Consider the following 21,595-nt stretch of genomic DNA (forward strand, 5'->3'; position numbering starts at 1 on the left):
TGTTTCCATGAGTGCTCTGTGCCTAGCACTTCTTAGCAATGTGTATTTCTGCAATATCAGCCCTGTTCTTGAGAGATTTGTGAGCAGGTCCTGCCTCATACCAGGCCTCTGATACAAGGGCTTATGTCTCAGGCTCTCTTCCTACTGCATTCCCCTACTTTTTGTCTTTTTATGCAGAGGATGTTTACCCATCGTCCCAGAAAAGCATAATGCATGGACTGAAGATGGCCCAGTGGACTAAACACTGTTATGTGACCACCTTACTTTTCCATTCACACATGCATAGAATCACAGAAGATCGGGGTTGGAAGAGACCTCAGGAGGTCACCTAGTCCCACCCCCTGCTCAAAGCAGGACCAACCCCAACTAAATCATCCCAGCCAGGGCTTTGTCAAGCTGGGCCTTAAAAACCTCTAAGGAAGGAGATTCCACCACCTCCCTAGATAACCCATTCCAAGGGCACACTGCTGACTCATATCCAGCTTCTCGTCCACTGTAATCCCCAGGCCCTTTTCTACAGAACTGCCACTTAGCCAGTCTGTCCCCAGCCTGTAGCAGTGCATGGGATTCTTCCATCCTAAGTGCAGGACTCTGCACTTGTCCTTGTTGAACCTCATCAGATTTCTTTTGACCCAATCCTCCAATTTATCTAGGTCACTCTGGACCTTATCCCTACCCTCCAGCATATCTACCTCTCCCCCCAGCTTAGTGTCATCCACGAACTTGCTGAGGGTGCAATCCACACCATCCTCCAGATCATTAATGAAGATGTTGAACAAAACTGGCCCCAGAATAGACTCCTGGGGCACTCCACTTGATACCAGCTGCCAACTAGACATCAAGCCATTGATCACTACCCGTTGAGCCTGACAATCTAGCCAGCTTTCTCTCCACCTTATAGTCCATTCATCCAAGCCATACTTTTTAAACTTGCTGGCAAGAATACTGTGGGAGACCATATCAAAAGTTTTGCTAAAGTCAAGGAATAACACATCCACCACTTTCCCCATACCCGCAGAGCCAGTTATCTCATAGAAGGCAATCAGGTTGGTCAGGCATAACTTGCCCTTGGTGATTCCATGTTGACTTCCTGATCACCTTCCTCTCCTCCAAGTGTTTCAAAATGGATTCCTTGGGACCTGCTCCATGAGTTTTCCAGGGACCATGACTGAGGCATGGGGTATAATCTGTGAGTGACATAAGGAGTCCTTTATACTTTGTTGGTGGTTGATGATATGGGCTTTGGTCAGGATTATAATATGCATATTTGTTTATGTTTGTACCTTATACATTTTTATAGGACATATTTGGTTTAACACACGCTGCAGAGTATTAAAGTATACAGATGTCCAACAGCCCTTACAAACTGTATAAATTCAAGCATTTTCTTTTAAAAGATTAATAAGCATTTGATTATTTCTTATAAAGATTATTCTTTACTATGGCAGTGTCGATAGCTAGTTTTGTTTGTTGGTTTGGTTTTTAACCAGGTGTTGTAATTTGGCTTTTTTGGTTTGTCATTGCATGTAGCAACACATTCCCATCAGTGCAATTACCGTTATGGCTTGTATTCCCAGCAGTGTTACACGAAGTGTTTGGATGCTTGGGTGTCGAGTAACATCCTCTGGGATTGCCCACCAAGTTGTTTCCTGTTTGCACGCCTTCTACTTCTTCTATTGGATAAGAAGGGCTGTGGGTATTAAGGCTGCCTTAGTTCTTGCCACCAACTCATGTATGTCCAACTGTAATTGCTCCACTGGGGGAAACAATTCAATCAATAAATGTTCTAGGTTGCCAGGAGGAGTAACAATATCGAGTGCTGACAGTCCTTGCTGGCCAAAAGGCCTGGGTTCCGATTTGGACTGCGCTAGTGACTTGCACACAAAATCCTATATTGATTCCAGGACAAATGTTTCCATGTATAGAAAAACTGGAATATCCCAGAGCACATACCCATCTTGTATTCGTTCTACCTCATTGACTAATTCTTTTTGTACCAGTAAGCAGAGGCGCCAACTCCATGGGTGCTCCGGGGCTGGAGCACCCACAGGCAAAAATTAGTGGGTGCTCTGCACCCACCGGGAGCCAAGCTCCCCTGCCCCACCGTCTCCTCCTCCCTTGAGCGTGCCGTGTCCCCGATCCTCCACCTACCTCCCAATGTTTCCTGCCCGGCCGCTGCCAAACAGCTGTTTGGCAGCGTTAGTACGCTCTGAGAGCGGGGGAGGAGCGGGAATGTGGCGCGCTCAGGGGAGGAGGTGGGGAGGAGGCGCGGCCGGGGCGGGGATTTGGGGAAGGAGTTGGAATATTGGCAGGGAGGGGGCGGAGTTGGGGTGGGGACTTTGGGGAAGGGGTGGAAAAGGGGCGGGGTAGGGGCGGGATCTCATTGAAGGGGTGGAGTGGGGCCGGGGCCAGGGGCAGAGGAGGGAGTCAAGCACCCACGGGAAAGAAGGGAAGTCAGCGCCTATGCCAGGAAGGCCAAGTCTCTTTTTGTGTTGTTGCAGCATTCATACAGCCATCATCCATTATGTTTTGTACAACAAGCCTGATTAATTTTTAAGCCAGTGTCAGTTACTAGGCGCACCATGGGATCATGCTGTACGTCAGTATTAGCTACCAAATGGTAGCAACAGTATTAGCTACTGTTGGCATAGTAAACTTTGACTGGATCTCGCATCCACCTTGGGATGGCCATCATGATCTGAAGGCTTTGACTGTCATTATGATCCAAACTTGAAACCTTACCAAATGTAGCAAATTGTAAAAACACTGGCACAATATTATTTACCCCTTGCTCCTGTCTGTGTTTTGAAATGGCTGTGCGGGCCAGGATTCGGGGCCAATCGTCTCATTTTAATAGTAATAAGCTTTGCTTTATGATTTCAATTATTCTATCACCACAGGCCAGTGTCAGTGCACCCGTCCTCGTTCTTTTCCATGCTGTTAATAATTGACAGGACAGTAGAATTTAGGTGGCTGAACCCTTGAGCAATTGAATTGAACCCTTGGTAATTGCATGTTGATCCAGCAATCGGCTGGTAACGCCTCCTCCAGTTTTGACTGCCTTACCTATTCCATTAACGATGCTGTTTATTTTCAGATTGAGATTTTGGATATCTGCTGAACTCCAAATCATAGAATCTCAGGGTTGGAAGGGACTTCATGGGGTCATCTAGTCCAACCCGCTGCTCAAAATAGGACCAATTCTCAATTATTTTTTTTTGCCCCAATCCCTAAATGGCTCCCTTGAAGATTGAGCTCACAACCCCAGGTTTAGCAGGCCACTGCTCAAACCACTGAGCTATCCCTTTCTCGCTCCTCAGATGGGCATGCCAAGACCTGAGCCTCCCAATACAGTCCCCATAAGACCTCTTTTGTTTTCTCCTTTGCTGCAGATATGGTGCAGATATGGCCTGGAGATTTAAGTTTAGAAAATCTGCATCATTCATTTGAAATGGCCAGATGCAGCCAGAGACAGTCCCTGCCCCAGCTGAGATCAGGGCCCCGTTGTGCCAGATGCTGCCCAGACACAGCCAGAGACCATCCCTGCCCCAGCTGAGTTTGGGACCCTTTGTTGTGCCAGGCGCTGCCCAGACAGACTGAGAGACAGTCCCTGCCCCCAAAGAACTTGCAATCTGAACAGCTGAGACAGAAGCTGTCTTTGAGGGGAAACTGAGGCACAAGGTGGGGGGAGGGGAAGAAGTAACTTGGCTGAGGTCACACTGTGGCCACACTGGTAGTTGAACCCTGGAGTCCTGAGTCCCATCTTAGTACAGCACCCACTAGTTCATGGTGCCTCTCAGTGAGTGACAAGTCAGGGCTAAATTGAAGTTGCCCGTGTCTTTTTCTTGTCAGAGAATCTCAGGGTTGGAAGGGACCTCAGGAGGTCATCTAGTCCAACCTCCTGCTCACAGCAGGACCAATCCCCAATTTTTGCCCCAGATCCCTAAATGGCCCCCTCAAGGTTTGAACTGACAACTCTGGTTTTAGCAGGCCAATGCTCAAACCACTCAGCTATCCCTCCCAACCACTGAGCTATCCCTCCCATTGTTGTATTGTCTGGCCCAGAGGAAGTCCGTCTGGTCGCTGTGCGTGGGTGTGTAGCTAGGCATGCGGGCCAGGCTGGCTGACGCTCCTGCAAAGGGCTCAGTGCAGACCCACGCACCGCAGAAGGGAACGGCACCATTCCCTTTCCTACCTTGACTTTTTTTTACCCTAGGAAATCAGCTCTAGTCAAAGCTGGGAGCCCCCGTGGAGAGCAGTGGGGCTGGCAGGATGACAGACTCCCAGCCGGTGCCCAGAGCGTGAGCCGGGAGTGAGTGGGGTTCCCAACTGTTAAACCTCTGCTTCCTGGTGAACTCGATGTAATGCAGAAGCTTGGGCTAAAGGCCACCGACTACGGCTGGGAAACCCAGGCCGGTTGAACCTCACAAGCCTAAGGCAACCGTGCTGCTTCTGCCAGCTGCTGAGTGGCTTGGAGCCCCAGTCCCCCTTGTAAAAAGAGATAGCGTTCCCTAGTAGATAGACCAGGACCTGCCACTCGCCTGCTGGGGACCTTGGCCTTGAGAGCTGCTGCTGCTAAGAGCTAGGAATTATTATAATTATTATTATGGCTGGAAGGGGGAGATCCATAACACGAAAACTTGGATTATGCCTTTTTTGTGCTTTTCTTTTCTGCCCGGAAACTCCCCCGCTCCAAAAAAGGCTTGTTTCCTGCTTCTCTTTGAGCTTAGAGACGCCTGGCACTCCCTGGTTGTTCTGGAGGCGGCTTGGGAGCCCCTGGGATGAAGCGTTGGGACTTTTCTCAGCCCATCTGCGAAACATCTGGGTTTTTATCAGAGTGTTTTTCTCCCAAGTGTTCATCAGGAACAGTCCATTTCCCTAGCCCTGGGATTGCAGACCTGACGCGGAGCGCTCTCCCTACGCGGTCCCATTGCAGGAAGGATGCTCTGTGCTCTGTGCTCAGAGCCCTGGAGGCAGACCAGGAAACCCAAACCATGGGGCTCTTCACCCTGGTGGGGTTAAAGATGATGGGGCTGGCATAGCACAGAGCTAAAGCAACCTGTCCAACTATTGACCTGGCCCCAAAGTCTCCATCTGACCCTTCTCTCTGAACCCAGCAGAGCTCTGCACCCCGGGTTCTCAGCTCAGGCATGGGCGCGGGCTGCTTTCCCATTGCCGGCCGGGCTGAAGTTCTGAGTGGGGGTGAGATGTCACTGGCTCCATTTTGCCGAGCCCTCATGGGACCTTCTCACTGGCCCTTTGGAAAGCTGGTGCGCTGGGGACAGCCTCTGCAGCACAGGTCCCTTCCCAGGATGCTGGGGATCCCTCCCTCGGCAGCCGGTGCCACTAAAGGACCCAGCGTTCAATGCTGGCCTTTCCCGGCTGGCACAGGAAACAGGTCCTCACGGCTGGCCGCTCAAGGGGACAATTCAGACTAGAAATAAGGCGTCAGGTTCTAACAGGCAGGAGAATTAGCCATTGGGATGACTTGTCAGGGTTGTGGTGGCATCTCCTATGGGTGGGCTCCTAACCCCAGGGTTAGGGTTCCTATGGGTAGGCCACTTCGAGTTAGGGTTGGCGTTCTTACGGGTAGGGCTCCCCACCCTAATGTTAGTGTTCTTATGGCTAGGGCTCTCTGACATAGGGTTAGTGTTCCTATGGGTAGGCCACTTGGAGTTCGGGTTAGGGTTCCTATGGGTAGGCCACTTGGAGATAACGTTAAGATGACTATCAGTAGGGTTCCCCACCATAACATTAGGGTTCCTATGGCTCGGGCTCCCAGCCCCACGGTTAGGGTTCCTATGTGTAGGGCTCCCCACCTTAGGGTTAGGGTTCAGATGGCTAGGGCTTCTCACCCTAGGGTTAGAATTCATATGGGTAGGCCACTTGGAGTTAGAGTTAGGGTTCCCATGGGTAGGGCTCCCCACCCTAGGGCAAGGGTTCCTATTTCTAGAGCTCCCCAAGCTAGGGTTAGGGTTCCTTTGTGTAGGTCACTTGGAGTTAGGGTTAGAGTTCCTATGGGTAGGGCTCCCCCTCCCTCCCCACCATAGCATTAGGGTTCCTATATGTAGGACACTTGGAATTATTGTTAGGGTTCCTATGGGTAGGGTTCCCCACCGTAGCATTAGGGTTCCTATACATAGGGCTCCTGGACTAAGGGTTAGGGTTCCTATGTGTAGGCCACTTGGAGTTAGGGTTAGGTTCCTATGGGTAGGGCTCCCCGCCCTAGGATTAGGGTTCTTATGGGTAGGCCACTTGTATTTAGGGTTAGGTTACCTGTGGGTAGGGCTCCCTACCCTAGTGTTACAGTTCCTATTGCTGGGGAACTTGGAGTTAGGGTTCCTTTGGGTAGGCCAATTTGAATTAGGATTAAGGTTCCTATCGATAAGGCTCCCTGACCTAGGTTGAGAGTTCCTATGGGAGGGCTCCCCTCTTAGAGTTAGGGTTCCTATGGCTAGGGCTCTCTGCCCTAAGATTAGGGTTAGTATGGGTATGGGTCCCCGCCATAGGGTTAGGGTTTCTATGGGTAGGTCACTTAGAGTTAGGGTTAGGAATCCCATGGGTAGGGCTCCCCCCCATTGCATTAGGGTTCCTATACATAGGGCTCCCCGCATATACTTAGGGTTCCTTTGGGTAGGCTACTTGGAGTTAGGGTTAGGGTTCCTATGGGTAGGGCTCCCTGCTCTAGGTTGAGGGTTCCTATGGCTAGGACTCACTGCCCTAGGATTAGGGTTGTATGGCTAGGCCACTTGGAGTTAGTGTTACGGTTCATATGGGTAGGGCTCCCCGGCCTATAGTTAGGGTTCCTAGGCGTAGGGCACTAGGAGTTAGGGTTAGGGTTCCTATGGGTAGGTGTGACATTATTGATATGAACTGTGCCCATATAGACCATTGTTGCAACCAAGGTCCTATAGTGGTGTTGCCAGCACAGAGTGCCCGAGGCAAGCAACAGCAGGGTTCGTTGCCCAGCGTGCGTCGTCCAATAACCACAACGGGGTTGAGAAGAGGAAAAGTTTATTTGAAGCTTCAAGTGGTGCAGGAAGACATTAATCTCAAATCCTGCAAACCGAGCAGGAAGTTACACAGACTTTTATACATCCTTTCTTCAGCATACTTATCTGTCAAGGTTCCTTCCCCACTCTGAACTCTAGGGTACAGATGTGGGGACCTGCATGAAAACCTCCTAAACTTACTTTTACCAGCTTAGGTTAAAACTTCCCCAAGGTACAAATTATTTTTCCCTTTGCCCTTGGACTTCCACTACCACCACCAACCTTTATCTGGGTTCCTGAAAAAACAGAGTTTGGACACGTCTTTCCCCCCAAAATCTTCCCAACCCTTGCACCCCACTTCTTGGGGAAGGTTTGGCAAAAATCCTCACCAATTTGCATAGATGACCACAGACCCAAACCCTTGGATCTTAGAACAATGAAAAAGCATTCAGTTTTCTTACAAGAAGACTTTTAATAGAAGTAGAAAAGGAATCACCTCTGTAAAATCAGGATAGTAGATACCTTACAGGGTAATTAGATTCAAAACATAGAGAATCCCTCTAGGCAAAACCTTAAGTTACAAAAAAGACACACAGACAGGAATATTCATTCTATTCAGCACAGCTATTTTCTCAGCCATTTAAAGAAATTATAATCTAACGAATCTCTAGCTAGATTACTTACTAAATTGTAAGACTCCATTCCTGTTCTGTTCACGGCAAAAGCATCATACAGACAGACACAGACCCTTTGTTTTCTCCCTCCTCCCAGCTTTTGAAAGTATCTTGTCTCCTCATTGGTCATTTTGGTCAGGTGCCAGCTAGGTTACCTTAGCTTCTTAACCCTTTACAGGTGAGAGGATTTTTCCTCTGGCCAGGAGGGATTTTAAAGGGGTTTTACCCTTCCCTTTATTTTTATGACAACAGACTTTTATACATCCTTTTTCCTTCAGCATACTTATCCAGGAGCAAGCTGCCCTAAGCATCCATACAGCCAGCCAATCCGGTATACCAGTTAGTGCCCTTTTTCTTTGTACCATCTGTTAAACTATATATGGAGTTGTTTTGTTCAGCATTGTTTTGCCATATCTGCCCTGTCTGTCCAGTTTCAGACAGTCTGCGCTTGCAACATGTTGTTGCAAAATCCTCAGCATGACTGTTGCGAGTGCCTCTGGGTGGGGGGGCCAAGGTCACTTGGGCCTAGTGTGAGGGGGCTTCATTGACATTCGTGGTCTTCCATCCCCTCAAGTTACCTAGTGTCCCCGCCTAGTGTCCCCAACAACTCCCTCCTTTGAGAACACTCAACAGCCTTGGCTCTGAGTTTTCTCACTTGGGCTACTTAATTCTTTACAATAGGACTTTGCATAAGCACTTTGTGATAGCCCTGAAGAGAATGACTTATTAAATTTTGCAAAAGGGCCCTGACACATGAGACTGCACAGCATAATACCATTAATACAAGCAATACAGGAAAGAGAAGTTTCAATAACAGGCTAAATAAACCACGAAGCCAAAACGACAAACCCCAGCCTGAAAACAAGGTTTGCAACCAATCGCTCTCAGGGGGCAATATAGGGAACCTGTGCTCCAGCTCGGGCATGGGCCTCAGCCTGTACCACCTTGTCATAGACCTCATAACTGCTATCATTTACATATACACAACATCGGGGCCCAACGAGGACACAAACCCCGCATTGGGATGCCAAGAGATAGTCCAAAGCCAGCCTGTTTTGGAAGGAAAACGTCCTGAGCTGCTGTACCTCTTTATTTAATGTTTTTACTGCTGACCCTAAATCACTAATTGAGTCCTCTAACTGGAAGGCAACTTTCTCAAGTACCATTTGCAGCCTTACAGTATAGCGGCCTATGCATGCCATGGCTGGCCCGGTAAACAGTGGCGCTATTCCCAGTACAGAGCACCCTACAAGCTTTTCGGTTGTGAGGGGATTCTTTATATTGCCCTCCAATGCCGCAGTTAGTCACCGCAGGGTCTCTTCTCGTGACTCAACAGAGGTATCTCGGGCATTTCTAATCTTTCCTTTGGGCAGTGTGGTAGTTATGGAAAGATGAGGAACATCTCAGGGGGGGAAAGATAGCTCAGTGGTTTGAGCATTGGCCTGCTAAAGCCAGGGTTGTGAGCTCAATCCTTGAGGGGGCCATTTGGGATCTAGGGCAAAAATTGGGAATTGGTCCTGCTTTGCGCAGGGGGTTGGACTAGATGATCTCCTGAGGTCCCTTCCAACCCTGATATTCTATGATTCCATGAGCTATATAACAGCTACCTGTCCAATTGGCTGGCAGCACCTGGTAAGCCTTTCGGCCACATACGAAATAGTGACCCTATAGGGCCCAGTAAGGACTGTTTCTTAAGGGGATTTCTGGGATATTTAAGGCTGCTTTTCCAAACAGTTCATATGCCCCAAAGGGGGCTTCCCATCCTCCTGATTGGGTACAAGTGGGAGTGTTTCTAATTGTGCCATTCAAATTACACTCGCCATAGGGACCACTACAAACCCACCATTGGCTTGCTACATTAGAGATATTAACTGGGCGGCAAGTTATGTTTCCAAACTCTCCTTTTGTGGTAAGATTATTCGTAAGAGTTTCCCCAAAAGGGGAGGAACCATTACACCCACACTGCTGACCTCCCCTCTTGGTCATACCCATCAGCCCACTGTGTAATAACACAGAAGCTCTTTCCCACAGGCCGCCCATAGTAATCAGATTGGTTTTAGGTAAAACATAACACTTCCTCAGTCAGTACTGCAACTGAATACTCCTGGTCCTGGCAAGTGGCTTGCTGCAAAGAGGTCTTGTTCCAGAACGGTGAGTCCGTTCTTTCCTGCTCTTTGGTGGTGGCTAATTCTGCTAGGGTCAAGGGCAGCATGTCAAGGGGCATTCCCGTTTTGGGGACAGTGGAGTCGGAGCACATACCCAGCAATCAGTCTGGTTTGTTAAAGTAGCAACATGGTGCGCAAGCGAAACAAAGGAGTTATGCTCCCGATATGCACAGTTTGGAAATACCAATACAGAGAATAACAATGTTACCCAATTAATTATGACCAGAGTCTTCCCAGCCCAGGGTCTCCAGTACCTGGGTGGGCCCATTTTAGCATTAAGGTGCCCGCTATTTGTGTCTCTTAAACAGTAGCTTTAGCCCGAGATTGTCACTAGATGAGGAGTCAGCAGGCTGGACGGTCCACTGTTCTGCTGACGAGGGGGCGGGTACTGCCTTCAGATGAGAGTGATGGATCCAGTTTTTGTGTCCCTCAACCTTTGCCGCCGTATGGGAGATCAGCAGGACAGTATAGGGTCCTTTCCACTTTTCCTGGAGAGGCTCGTCTTTCCAGGTACGAACCAGCACGGAGTCGATGGGAGAGTCCAAAGGCAGAGGCTGGGAATCCTTAGTATACATGTGAAGAGACAAGAGAACAGCAGACAGGGAACACATATACTGAGACAAAAAACCATTACCCAACTCCCATTCCCCTGATAGAACCGGGGTGCCTTTCACAGGCCATGCCCTTCCAAACATAATTTCAAAGGGACTAAGCCCTAATCTACCCTTCGGGAGAACGCAGACACAGAGCAGGACGAGGGGCAAAGCATCAGGCCACCGTAGGGAGGCTTCTTGGTGCACTTTTGAGAGATGCCGTTTAAGGGTCTGATTGGTCCGCTCCACTACCCCACTGGCTTGCGGTCTCCAGGGCGTATGGAGTTTCCAGGGGACCTGTAAGGCATGTGAGATGCTTTGAATGATTTTTGACGTGAAGTGTGTCCCGTTGTCAGATTCCATCCACAGGGGGAGTCCAAAGCGAGGAATGATCTCCTTAACAAACTTCAGGGCCACTGTTCTGGCAGTGCAGTTACGGCATGGGAAGGCTTCTGGCCATCCGCTGAACCGATCCACTATGACAAGGAGATATTTGAACCCTTGGGTCCGGGGAAACTCAGTAAAGTCTATTTGCCACACTTGTCTGGGGCCCGGAGTGGGTTCTAGGGCAGCTGGTGGCACAGGATGTCCCGGTCGGGGGTTATTCTTTTGGCAGACTAAGCAGTCCGCTTGTACCTGGGCAGCCAGGGGTCGGAGTCCGGAAGTGATAAAGTATTTTCCCATTAGCTGGATAAGTGCTTCCCTGCCAGCATGAGTGGTTTGATGTAGTTTCTGCAGCACTGGCCGGATTAGGCCCTTTGGTAAGAGGACCTTCCCTTCCGGGGAATGGAGCCATCCCTCCTTTTCCCGGAGACTGAGTTTGTCAGTTAGCTGTCTCTCCTCCCCAGAGTACTGAGGGGTTGGAAGCTCCCCTACTGATGGGATAAGGGCATGCATATGGGCGTTCTCAGTCTGAGGGGATGGCAGGGTGGCAGCATGCTTAGCCTCTCTATCTGCCCGGGCGATACCCCTGGCCACATCTTGATCTTCCCTTTGATGGGCTTTACAGTGTACCGCTGCCACTTCCGAGGGGAGTTGTACGGCTTCTAGGAGCCGGAGGATTTGGGGCCCGTACTTGACTGGGGAGCCTTGGGCTGTCAGCATTCCCCTTTGCTTCCATAGGCCAGCATGAGCATGGAGCACCCCAAAAGCATATTTTGAATTGGTAAAAATGTTGACCCGCTTTCCTTTGGACAGTTCGAGTGCACGGGTCAGGGCTACTAGTTCGGCAAACTGGGCAGAGGTCCCTGCGGGCAAACCTTCGGCTTCCACAGTGTCATGGAGGGTCACAACAGCATAACCCGCCCTCCTTTGCCCATCTATTACAGTACTGCTACCATCAGTGTACCACTCATAATCTGCATTTGGGAGGGGTACATCCTTTAAATCCGGACGGCTGGAGTACTGGACATCTATGATCTCTAAACAGTCATGTTTCTGTTCCTCTGTTTCTGGCAAGAGAGTGGCTGGGTTAAGGGAGGGGCAAGGCTGTAAGGTGACTTCAGAGTTCTCTAACAGCTTAGCCTGGTACCGAGCAATCGGAGCCTGGGTGAGCCAGAGCCCTCGCTTTGTATCCAATAAGGCTCAGACCATATGGGGAGTATAGATTTGCATAACCCCTCCCAATGTTAGCTTCTCGGCTTCCTCAAGCACTAGGGCAGTAGCTGCGACCGCCCGTAAACATGCCGGCCAACCCTTTGCAACCTGATCCAGTTGCTTAGAAAAATAAGCCACGGGACATTTCCAGGTCCCCAACAACTGGGTTAACACTCCCAGGGCCACCCCTTTTCGTTCGTGTATATACAATTGAAATGGCTTAGAGAGATCCGGCAGACCCAGGGCTGGAGCTTCCATCAGCTTCCTTTTTAAGATTTTAAATGCCCTGTCGGCTCCTGGGGACCAGTGAAAGGGGTCGCGATCCGTTCCCTTGACACAGTCATATAACGGTTTAGCCCACAGTCCAAACTCTGGGATCCAGATTCTGCAAAAGCCTGCCATACCCAGAAAAACTCTGAGCCGTTTACAAGTGTTTGGGGTAAGGACTTGACAGATAGCTTCCTTTCTTTCGCTTGAAAGCTGATGCTCCCCTTGCCTTAGCTGTAACCTGATCCCGCTCCACCTCAGACAACAGGGTTCTCAGGAGGATATTACAGTCGTCCCAATCCGGCTTGTGACTACTGATCTCCTTGATAGCTGCTTTCAACTACCTGAAAGGGGGTTCCAAAGAGGATGGCTCTAGACTGTTCTCAATGGTAGCAGATGACAGAACGAGGAGTAATGGTCTCAAGTTGCAGTGGGGGAGGTTTAGATTGGATATTAGGAAAAACTTTTTCACTAAGAGGGTGGTGAAACAGTGGAATGCGTTACCTAGGGAGGTGGTAGAATCTCCTTCCTTAGAGGTTTTTAAGGTCAGGCTTGACAAAGCCCTGGCTGGGATGATTTAACTGGGAATTGGTCCTGCTTTGAGCAGGGGGTTGGACTAGATGACCTTCTGGGGTCCCTTCCAACCCTGATATTCTATGATTCTATGATACTGAGGCACCCCTCGAAGACTGAAATAAACCAGCATGGGTTTGTGGAGAATTCCCCAGCCTGTGTTTTAAAAGCTGCTAGGTCTATTGGATTGAATGGCACATGGGTGTAAACTTGCATGGTGGTAGCCTGACGTCCGTGTGCCCCTGGGCAAGCCACAACAGTCTCGGTAATCAAAGGATAGAATCCCACAGAGGGGGCAATCTCTGTAACCCGAGGCATCCTACCCTTATAAGGTGGGGGTGTGGGGGCCAAAGGGGACACCGGCTCTGCCATTGCAGTGGGGGTGGGGGTCTGGGGACTAACAGTAGCTGCTACCAAACCAGTCGGAGTCAGATTACAGCGCTGTAAAATATCTGGTCGAGTACATAAAGCCAGAAACAAATGTGCATTCATATGTTCATTCCATTTCCTTGTTCTCTGACAAAACAGGAGTAACTGGAGGATCGTGTTGTAATTAATTGACCCTCCCGGTGGCCACCGCTCCTGGTCCTCTAGTTGATATTGAGGCCAGTCAACTGTACAGAATTGTTTTAATTGACTCTTAGTCATCGGATCCGAACCAAATACCTTCCAGTTTGCTAGGATACACTCTAAGGGCGTACACTGTGCCCTACCTCCCGAGCTCTGTCCCTGTCCCATGCCTACAGGGTAACCCTGGGCGTCCCCAGGTTCCAACAGAGCATACAATCCAGATTTCAAGAGGTTCCTACCTTATCCAAGGTACCGGTTCCCCACCGTCGCCCGCAGCTGCTTCTCCACTATATGAGTGCGTTGCACCGTTGTGCCCTCCGGGGTCGATCAAATCGCGTCTCCTCCGAGGCCCCCGATGAACTCACCGGCGTGTACTGGGCGTTGGTTGTCGCCGTAATCCTCAACCGCTGGGAGGGGTCCAGGAAGGCTAAATAGCAGCCTCGAGCCCACCCAGGGACGCCAAAAGCTGTTGCCGGCGCAGAGTGCCCGAGGCAAGCAACAGCAGGGTTCGTTGCCAGGTATGCATTGCCCAATAATCACAATGGGGTAGAGAAGCGGAAAAGTTTATTTGAAGCTTCAAGTGGTACAGGGAGATATTCACCTCAAATCCTGTACACAGAGCAGGAAGTTACACAGACTTTTATACATCCTTTCTTCAACATACTTATCCAGTAGCAAGCTGCCCTAAGTATCCATATAGCCAGCCAATCCAGTTACCAGCTAGTGCCCTTTTTCTTTGTACCATCTGTTAAACTGTATATGGAGTTGTTTTGTTCAGCATTGTTTTACCATATCTGCCCTGTCTGGCCTTGTTCAGTTTCAGACAGTCTGCGCTTGCAGCATGTTGTTGCAAAATCCTCAGCATGACTGTTGCGAGTGCCCCCGGGCGGGGGGGCCAAGGTCACTTGGGCCTAGTGCGAGGGGGCTTCATTGACACTCGTGGTCTTCCATCCCCTCGAATTACCTAGTGGCCATGCCCAGTGTCCCCAACAGTGGCACCAAATCTTGTACAAAGGAGGTCAAGTGTGGTGTCCATGGAAAGGTTATGATCTGCTAGTTATGATTATGCTGACTGTATGCATGTATCATTTTTGTTTTTAAAGTTATAAATATTGGCTCGATACTGTCTGTATATCAAACTTGTGCTGTGCTTCTGGGTGATACCCCAGACAATTTGGGGTCAGCACTGCCTAGCCTGCTTGATGGCCCATTAAGGACCATCAGCTATACAACTGACCCATTGAGAGAAGGCAGATACACGTTGTAACTCAGCAAGACATGCAGGGACATGCCTATGGACAGAACTCTAAGGTTTTTCCAAACCATGTGCTGGGTAGCTTGTTTTTGGAACAAAGGAAGCACAGGCCGCATGCCAAGTGACTAGAAAAGGCAGCTGCATCTCCTCCATCTTGTCTTCAGTCCTGCTCCTTACCTCTGGAGGAACTTTGCTACAAACTGAAGCTCTGAACAATGGACTGAATGACCCATCCCAGCTGTGGATGTTCTCCAGAGACTTGATTTGAACCTGCAGTTTATTCCATCACTGCTACAAGCCTGAACCAAAAACTTTGCCATGACTGTATGTAATTGATTCCATTTAACCAACTCTTGCGCTCATCTATATTTCTTTCTTTTTATGAATAAACCTTTGGATTTTAGATTCTAAAGGATTGGCAACAGCATGATTTGTGGGTAAGATCTGATTGGTATATTGACCTGGGTCTGGGGCTTGGTCTTTTGGGATTGGGAGAACCTTTCTTCTTTCACTGGGGTATTGGTTTTCATAACCAGTCATCCCCATAAGGAGTGGCACTGGTGGTGATCCTGGGAAACTGGAGTGTCTGAGGGAATTGCTTGTATGACTTTTGGTTAGCCAGTGGGGTAAAACTGAAGTTCTCTCTGTTTGGCGGGTTTGAAGTAAAGGAACCCCAGCCTTGTGCTGTGGCTGCCCTGCTCTAAACAATTTGTCCTGAAGTGATACTCTCAGTAGCGTCCCACCAAAGGCCACTTTGTTACAGTTGCGTAGTCGTGCTAGGATCCACAGAACCAGATCAATTAAGCTTTGGATCAGAACTGCACGCTATCCAAATTGGAATTTTGGTATTGAGAGTTTGGTTGGTTAAAGAGCAGTTGCAATGGGTGAGCAGAGAGCATATGAGGGCCTTGACAAAAAAAAGCCCTGGAAGATTTGTGTTCAGAAAATTTGTGAGCAGCTTTAAAAAGAAAGCTACAAATCAAGAACTGAGAGATCTGTTAATGGCCAGTGATCAGAAAGCAGGAGCACAGCCCCTACCTGGTACTACAGAAACTGCAAAAGGAATTAGAATGCAAAAGGCAGCAAATAAACTGCAACTTGAGCATGAACAGAAACAAGCAGATCTTCAATTGCTGGAAAAGCAGAAGACAGCTGATATGGAACAGGAAGCTAATGTAAGTGGGGGAACAGTTCCGCTCTTGTGGGGAACTTTCCTGGTTTCTGTACTACCCCCGGTGAAGTGGGCTAGCAAAAGGATCTGAGTCCTCGCTCCCACTTCCTTTACCCAGTGGCCTCCCTGCCCTTGAGGACTCCCCTTCCACTCTCCTGTCTGGCAGAATCCTCGCAACCCCAACAAGGCTGGGCCCAGGATTCCCGGGGGGCTCAACCCCCAACCCTGCTCTGGTCACCTAGGACAGGGGCTAGGGTGTCCCCACTCCAGGGTACTCTCTCAGCGCTGGGCACTTCTCTGACCCACTGACCATTACATGTATTTGCTTTAACTTGTAAGTTATCTAATCAACAATTAATTTTAAAAAGAATAAGGAATAATGGGAAAGGTTAAAGGAAACACATCACCCCGCTCTGTGGCAGGGAACATCACAAACAGCATCTCTGGAACATCAGGGCAGTTCCCAGTCTGTTCCTTGTACGTCCCAGGCCTCCTGCTCAGGCCCTGGCTGTGCTGCAGGGATGCTGTGGGTTGGACACTCGCTCTGGTGGTGGCCACACGCTCTCAGGCTCTAAGTGGTAGGACCCTTCTGCCCAGTGTCGCCCCCGCCCTGGCGGGGTTACGATCCAAGCCTGGCCTGCAGAGCCTCTTGGCTGAGGCGTCTCCCTGTGCTGGGCCCACTGCCCAGGGTCCCCCTCGCTCTCCCCAGCTGCTCTCCGCACCCGGCTCCGGACGGCTCCAGCCCCAGCTCCACCGCTCGGCCTCAGCACGGCTGCTGCTGCTGCCTCCAGCTTCCTGGGCTGCTTCTCTGGCCCCTCTGGCTCTGGTTGCTGCAGCTCCGCTCCCAGGACAGGTCTGCTCCACAGGCTGCTTCTGTGACTCTGCTCCCAGCACTGACCTGCTTCCTGGGCTGCTTCTCTGGCCCCTCGGGCTCTGGTTGCTGCAGCTCCGCTCCCAGGACAGGTCTGCTCCACAGGCTGCTTCTGTGACTCTGCTCCCAGCACTGACCTGCTTCCTGGGCTGCTTCTCTGGCCCCTCGGGCTCTGGTTGCTACAGCTCCGCTCCCAGGGCAAGTCTGCTCTCTCTGGGCTGGGCCTCTGCCTTTGGGGCTGCAGCTCTGCTCCCAGGACAGGGTCTGATCTCTCTGGGCTGCTTTTCTGGTTCCTCTGGATCCGACCCAGCTCTGCTCCCCAGCTTCGCTTGGGCCCCTGCTCTCTCCTGAGCTCGGCCCCACTCTGTCTGACCCAGGCAAATCCAGCTCACACGGAGGACGAGGACGGGGCCTCCCTGGCCTCCTGACTCCCTGATTAGCCTGCTCGCCCTGTCATTCAGGCTGACCTGGAGCATTGGCCTCTCCCCATTGCCCCTGGGGACTGTCGGTCTCAGGGTCCTGATTCCCCATCGACCCTTCCCCCCTTTTTAGTGCTGGGAGCTAGGAACCAAAACACCCCCACTGACTGTTAGTAAGGGGGCAACAGTCCCCTTGCACTAAGGAAAGGGCCGCTGAAAGATAGAGAGAAGCTGCTGAGAGAACGGCTGAATTGGAGGAAAAGGCTCCTAGAAGGCACATGGCGCGTATAGCTGCTGAGGAGAAGGCTCACCAGATGCAACAGGAGACTGCCAGACTTCAGCTATGAGTATTGGAAGAGCAGAGAAAGTCCCCACCGCCTGGTGCTCCAGTTCCCCACCACCAGGAGAAAAACTGGGGAAGTATTTACAATGATACTGAGGATATAGAGGAGTTTTTGCCAACCTTTGAACGCCTCTGCAAGCTGCACAAGATCCCCGATGGTCAGCGAATGCCTGTCCTGATGAGCAGACTGACTGGAAAAGCCAGGGAGGTATTTAATGAATTGGGGGAACAAGAAGCCTTAGATTATGAGCTGTTTAAAGATTCTGTGTTAAGGCAGTTCAAGGTTACTCCTGATTCTTACAGAATTAAATTTGGAAAGTTTAGAATGTCTAATGATTGTACTTTTGTGGAATGTGCCCATAAACTGATGGGTTTTCTTAAAAAGTGGGTTGTGGGAGCGAAAGCGCAAGGGAGCTTTGAAAAACTGCTGGATTTAATAACTTTGGAACAGTTCTTAGACGTTGTGCCTAACCAGGGGAGAGCAGCTGTGTGTGATAGGGACCCTGAGTCAGTCCTGCAGGCCGCAGAGATTGCGGATGCCCATACTCAAAATAGGGCTCGAGAAGGGTGTAAACCCCAGGGGAAAGTTAATCACCATTCGCCCCAGTTTAAGAGGCGAGGAGGATTTAAAAGTGGGACCAGTCCCACTTCTGTGAGAAAAGCTCATGGGGGCCCAGAGCAGAAAAACTCCTACTCCAAGTGGTATGTCATTTGTGTGGTACACCTGGGCACATCAAACCAGAGCATCCAAACGTAAAAAATAAAACCCCAAACCCAGTAAATGCTTAATCCTGTTATTATAAACTCACAGGCAAGCCAACAGAGCCCACCACTGGTGCCCTGTGTACAAATGCTGTTTCTGTGGTCTCTGGAGAATTTGACCTTAAAACTCTTATTAAAGCTAAATACGGGGGAAATAATATAGAGTTTGTTAGCAGTGCAGAAGTGAATGGAGTAAGGTGTATGGCATGGAGGGACCCCACAGCAGATATTACTTTGGTTAAAGCAAGTCTTGTCAGGGAGGAAGATTATTTGCCAGGTGAAAGTGTAACTGTTGTAGCCTTATATGAGTATTTTGTCAGGGTGCCTTTGGCTAAAATCCGCCTTACATGGAAGGGATTTGATGGCACCATAATTGTGGGAGTGAAAAACACAATCCTTAAGGATCTTATGATGGGAAATGATATTAAAATTATGTTCAGTCAAATTAACATAAACCGGGCACAGGGGAGGATTAATCCTGAGGCTCTGTCTATGGAGGGTTTTGCCAAAAGTTTGTCTTTGGGAAATAGCTGTTTGTCTGTGCAAAAAAGCAGTTTGTCTGTGAATGAAGTTGCTGAATGTCTGTCTGCTGTCTCAGAAGTGACTCTCTGAAATTAGATCAAGCACAGAAAAAACTCATTGGTCAGGAAAATGTTTCTCAGGAGCAGATTAAAGTGGATGGTCAGGTTAAAGCCCTGTCTGAGGAAGGAAAGGGTAGATTTTTGATGGATTGTTGGCTAGTACAGCTTGTAAAAGCGAACCTGGAAAAGGTAGCAGTGATTTGCTGGAAGTAGCTCAGTGTAATGTGAAGAGCAGCAGATTATCTGTTGGCTCGCCCAGCCCTGGGATGCAGCCTCCTCTGGGGCAGGGCAGCTGGGGAACAGCCACACATAACGATGCACAGAAACAGCTTGCCCAGCCCTGGGATGCAGCCACCTCTGGGGCAGGGCAGGGCAGGTGGGGAACAGCCACACAGCGATGCCACATAAGGATGGGTTGCCTGGTGTGAGGTGCAGTCAGGATTTCTGGCTTCTGTTGCCAGCTCTGGGAGGGGAGTGGGGTCTGGTGGGGAAGGGGCAGGGGGAGCTGGGAGTCAGGACTCCTGGGTTCTATCCTAGCTCTGGGATAGGAGTGGTGCCTAGTGGTTAGAGAGCTGGGAGCGGGGAAGGGGGCTGAGAGCCAGGACTCCTGGGTTTTATTCCCAGCGCACTTTCAGTGACTCACCTCAAAGAAATTGTTGTAATGCTCCTGCACTTCCGCATCGCTGACATGACCTGGAGGAGAGAGACACAGACTCACTCTGCTGTCGGACAATGGGAAAACTGCATGCAGTACCCCCCATGCCTCCTGTCGCCAGGAGTGAGGGGCGTCTCCGGAGGCTGCGAGCTTCCTCACAAGCAAGGCAGAGCCGAGGCTCATGAATAGAGGCCCAACCAGGGCGTTAAGGGACAGGAAGGGCTGGGAGGCTGAGCACTTCCCCAGACAGTGTCCCATGCAGCTGGGCCAGGAGGGGGTATCGGGTACTCACAGTGCGAGCCGTCTGCCAGCTGGGCTGTGTTCTGGGGGTTCCGGTACAGATTCAGCAACATGACGGTCTACAAAGGGATATGCAGACACAGTGAGGTGTCCGTGTTCCCCAGCTGCCCCACCCCAGAGCGGGCTGCATCTCAACGCCGAACGAACCCTCCCCATGCAGCGTTATGTGAGGCTGTTCCCCAGCGGCCCCGCCCCAGAGGTTGGCTGCATCCAGATCCCCCAGACTCTGCGCCCCGGAGCTCCCCTGCCTGAAGGTGGGTCTGTTCTGGAGGTGGGAACGCCTGTCTCCGAGGGTTGCTGTGCACTGGCCAGCACTGCTGACCAGACTGTTAAAAGTCTGGTTGGTGGGGCTAAGGCAGGCTCCCTGCCCGCCCTGGCTCCTTGCAGCTCCTGGAAGTGGCCGGCATGTCCCTGGGGCCACTGGGTGGGAATCTATGTATCTATCTATGCTCCACGCACTGACAATGAAGCTGTTACCCATCGGGGTGACGGGCAGGCAGGCGAATCAGTGGGGCAGGGTCCATGGATGGGGCACGATCCATTCACTGGCCAGGTGCTGAGTCATCAATAGCGACTCACCCCATCACTGGGGAATCTGCGACAGACAAATCATTGGGGTATTTCCCCCACCCCATACCCCTCTTCTGGGCACAGGGTGTTATGAAGGTGGGGCTCTGTGTGCTCTGGGCGGGGAGTGGGAGCTAGTGGGTGATAGCGGGGGTAGTGGGGAGCCAGGACTCCTGGGTTCTATCCCCAGCCCTGGCTGGCAGGAGTGGGGTCTGGTGGGTCAGAGCAGGGGGAGCAGCTGGGAGCAGAACGCCTGGGTTCTATTAACTACTCTGCCTCTGAAGACATAGAATCATAGAATATCAGGGTTGGAAGGGACCTCAGGAGGTCATCTAGTCCCACCCCCTGCTCAAAGCAGGACCAATCCCCAACTAAATCATCCCAGCCAGGGCTTTGTCAAGCCTGACCTTAAAAACTTCTAAGGAAGGAGATTCCACCACCTCCCTAGGTAACCCATTCCAGTTACCACCTCACCACCCTCCTAGTGAAAAAGTTTTTCCTAATATCCAACCTAAACCTCCCCCACTGCAACTTGAGACCATCACTCCTTGTTCTGTCAGCTACCACTGAGAACAGTCTAGATCCATCCTCTTTGGAACCCCCTTCCAGGTAGTTGAAAGCAGCTATCAAATCCCCCCTCATTCTTCTCTTCTACAGACTAAACCATCCCAGTTCCCTCAGCCTTTCCTCATACGTCATGTGTTCCAGTCCCCTAATCATTTTTGTTGCCCTCCGCTGGACTCTTTCCAATTTTTCCACATCCTTCTTGTAGTTTGGGGCCCAAAACTGGACACAGGACTCCAGATGAGGCCTCACCAATGTCGAATAGAGGGGAATGATCACGTCCCTCGATCTGCTGGCAATGCCCCTACTTATACAGCCCAAAATGCCATTGGCCTTCTTGGCAACAAGGGCACACTGTTGACTCATATCCAGCTTCTCGTCCACTGTAACCCCTAAGTCCTTTTCTGCAGAACTGCTGCCGAGCCATTCGGTCACTAGTCTGTAGCTGTGCATTGGGTTCTTCCGTCCTAAGTGCAGGACTCTGCACTTGTCCTTGTTGAACCTCATCAGATTTCTTTTGGCCCAATCCTCCAATTTGTCTAGGTCCCTCTGTATCCTATCTCTGCCCTCCAGCGTATCTACCACTCCTCCCAGTTTAGTATCATCCGCAAATTTGCTGAGAGTGCAATCCACACCATCCTCCAGATCATTTTTGAAGATATTGAACAAAACCGGCC

The sequence above is a fragment of the Lepidochelys kempii genome, chromosome 24 (genome assembly GCF_965140285.1).
Source record: "Lepidochelys kempii isolate rLepKem1 chromosome 24, rLepKem1.hap1, whole genome shotgun sequence".
NCBI lineage: Eukaryota > Metazoa > Chordata > Testudines > Cheloniidae > Lepidochelys > Lepidochelys kempii.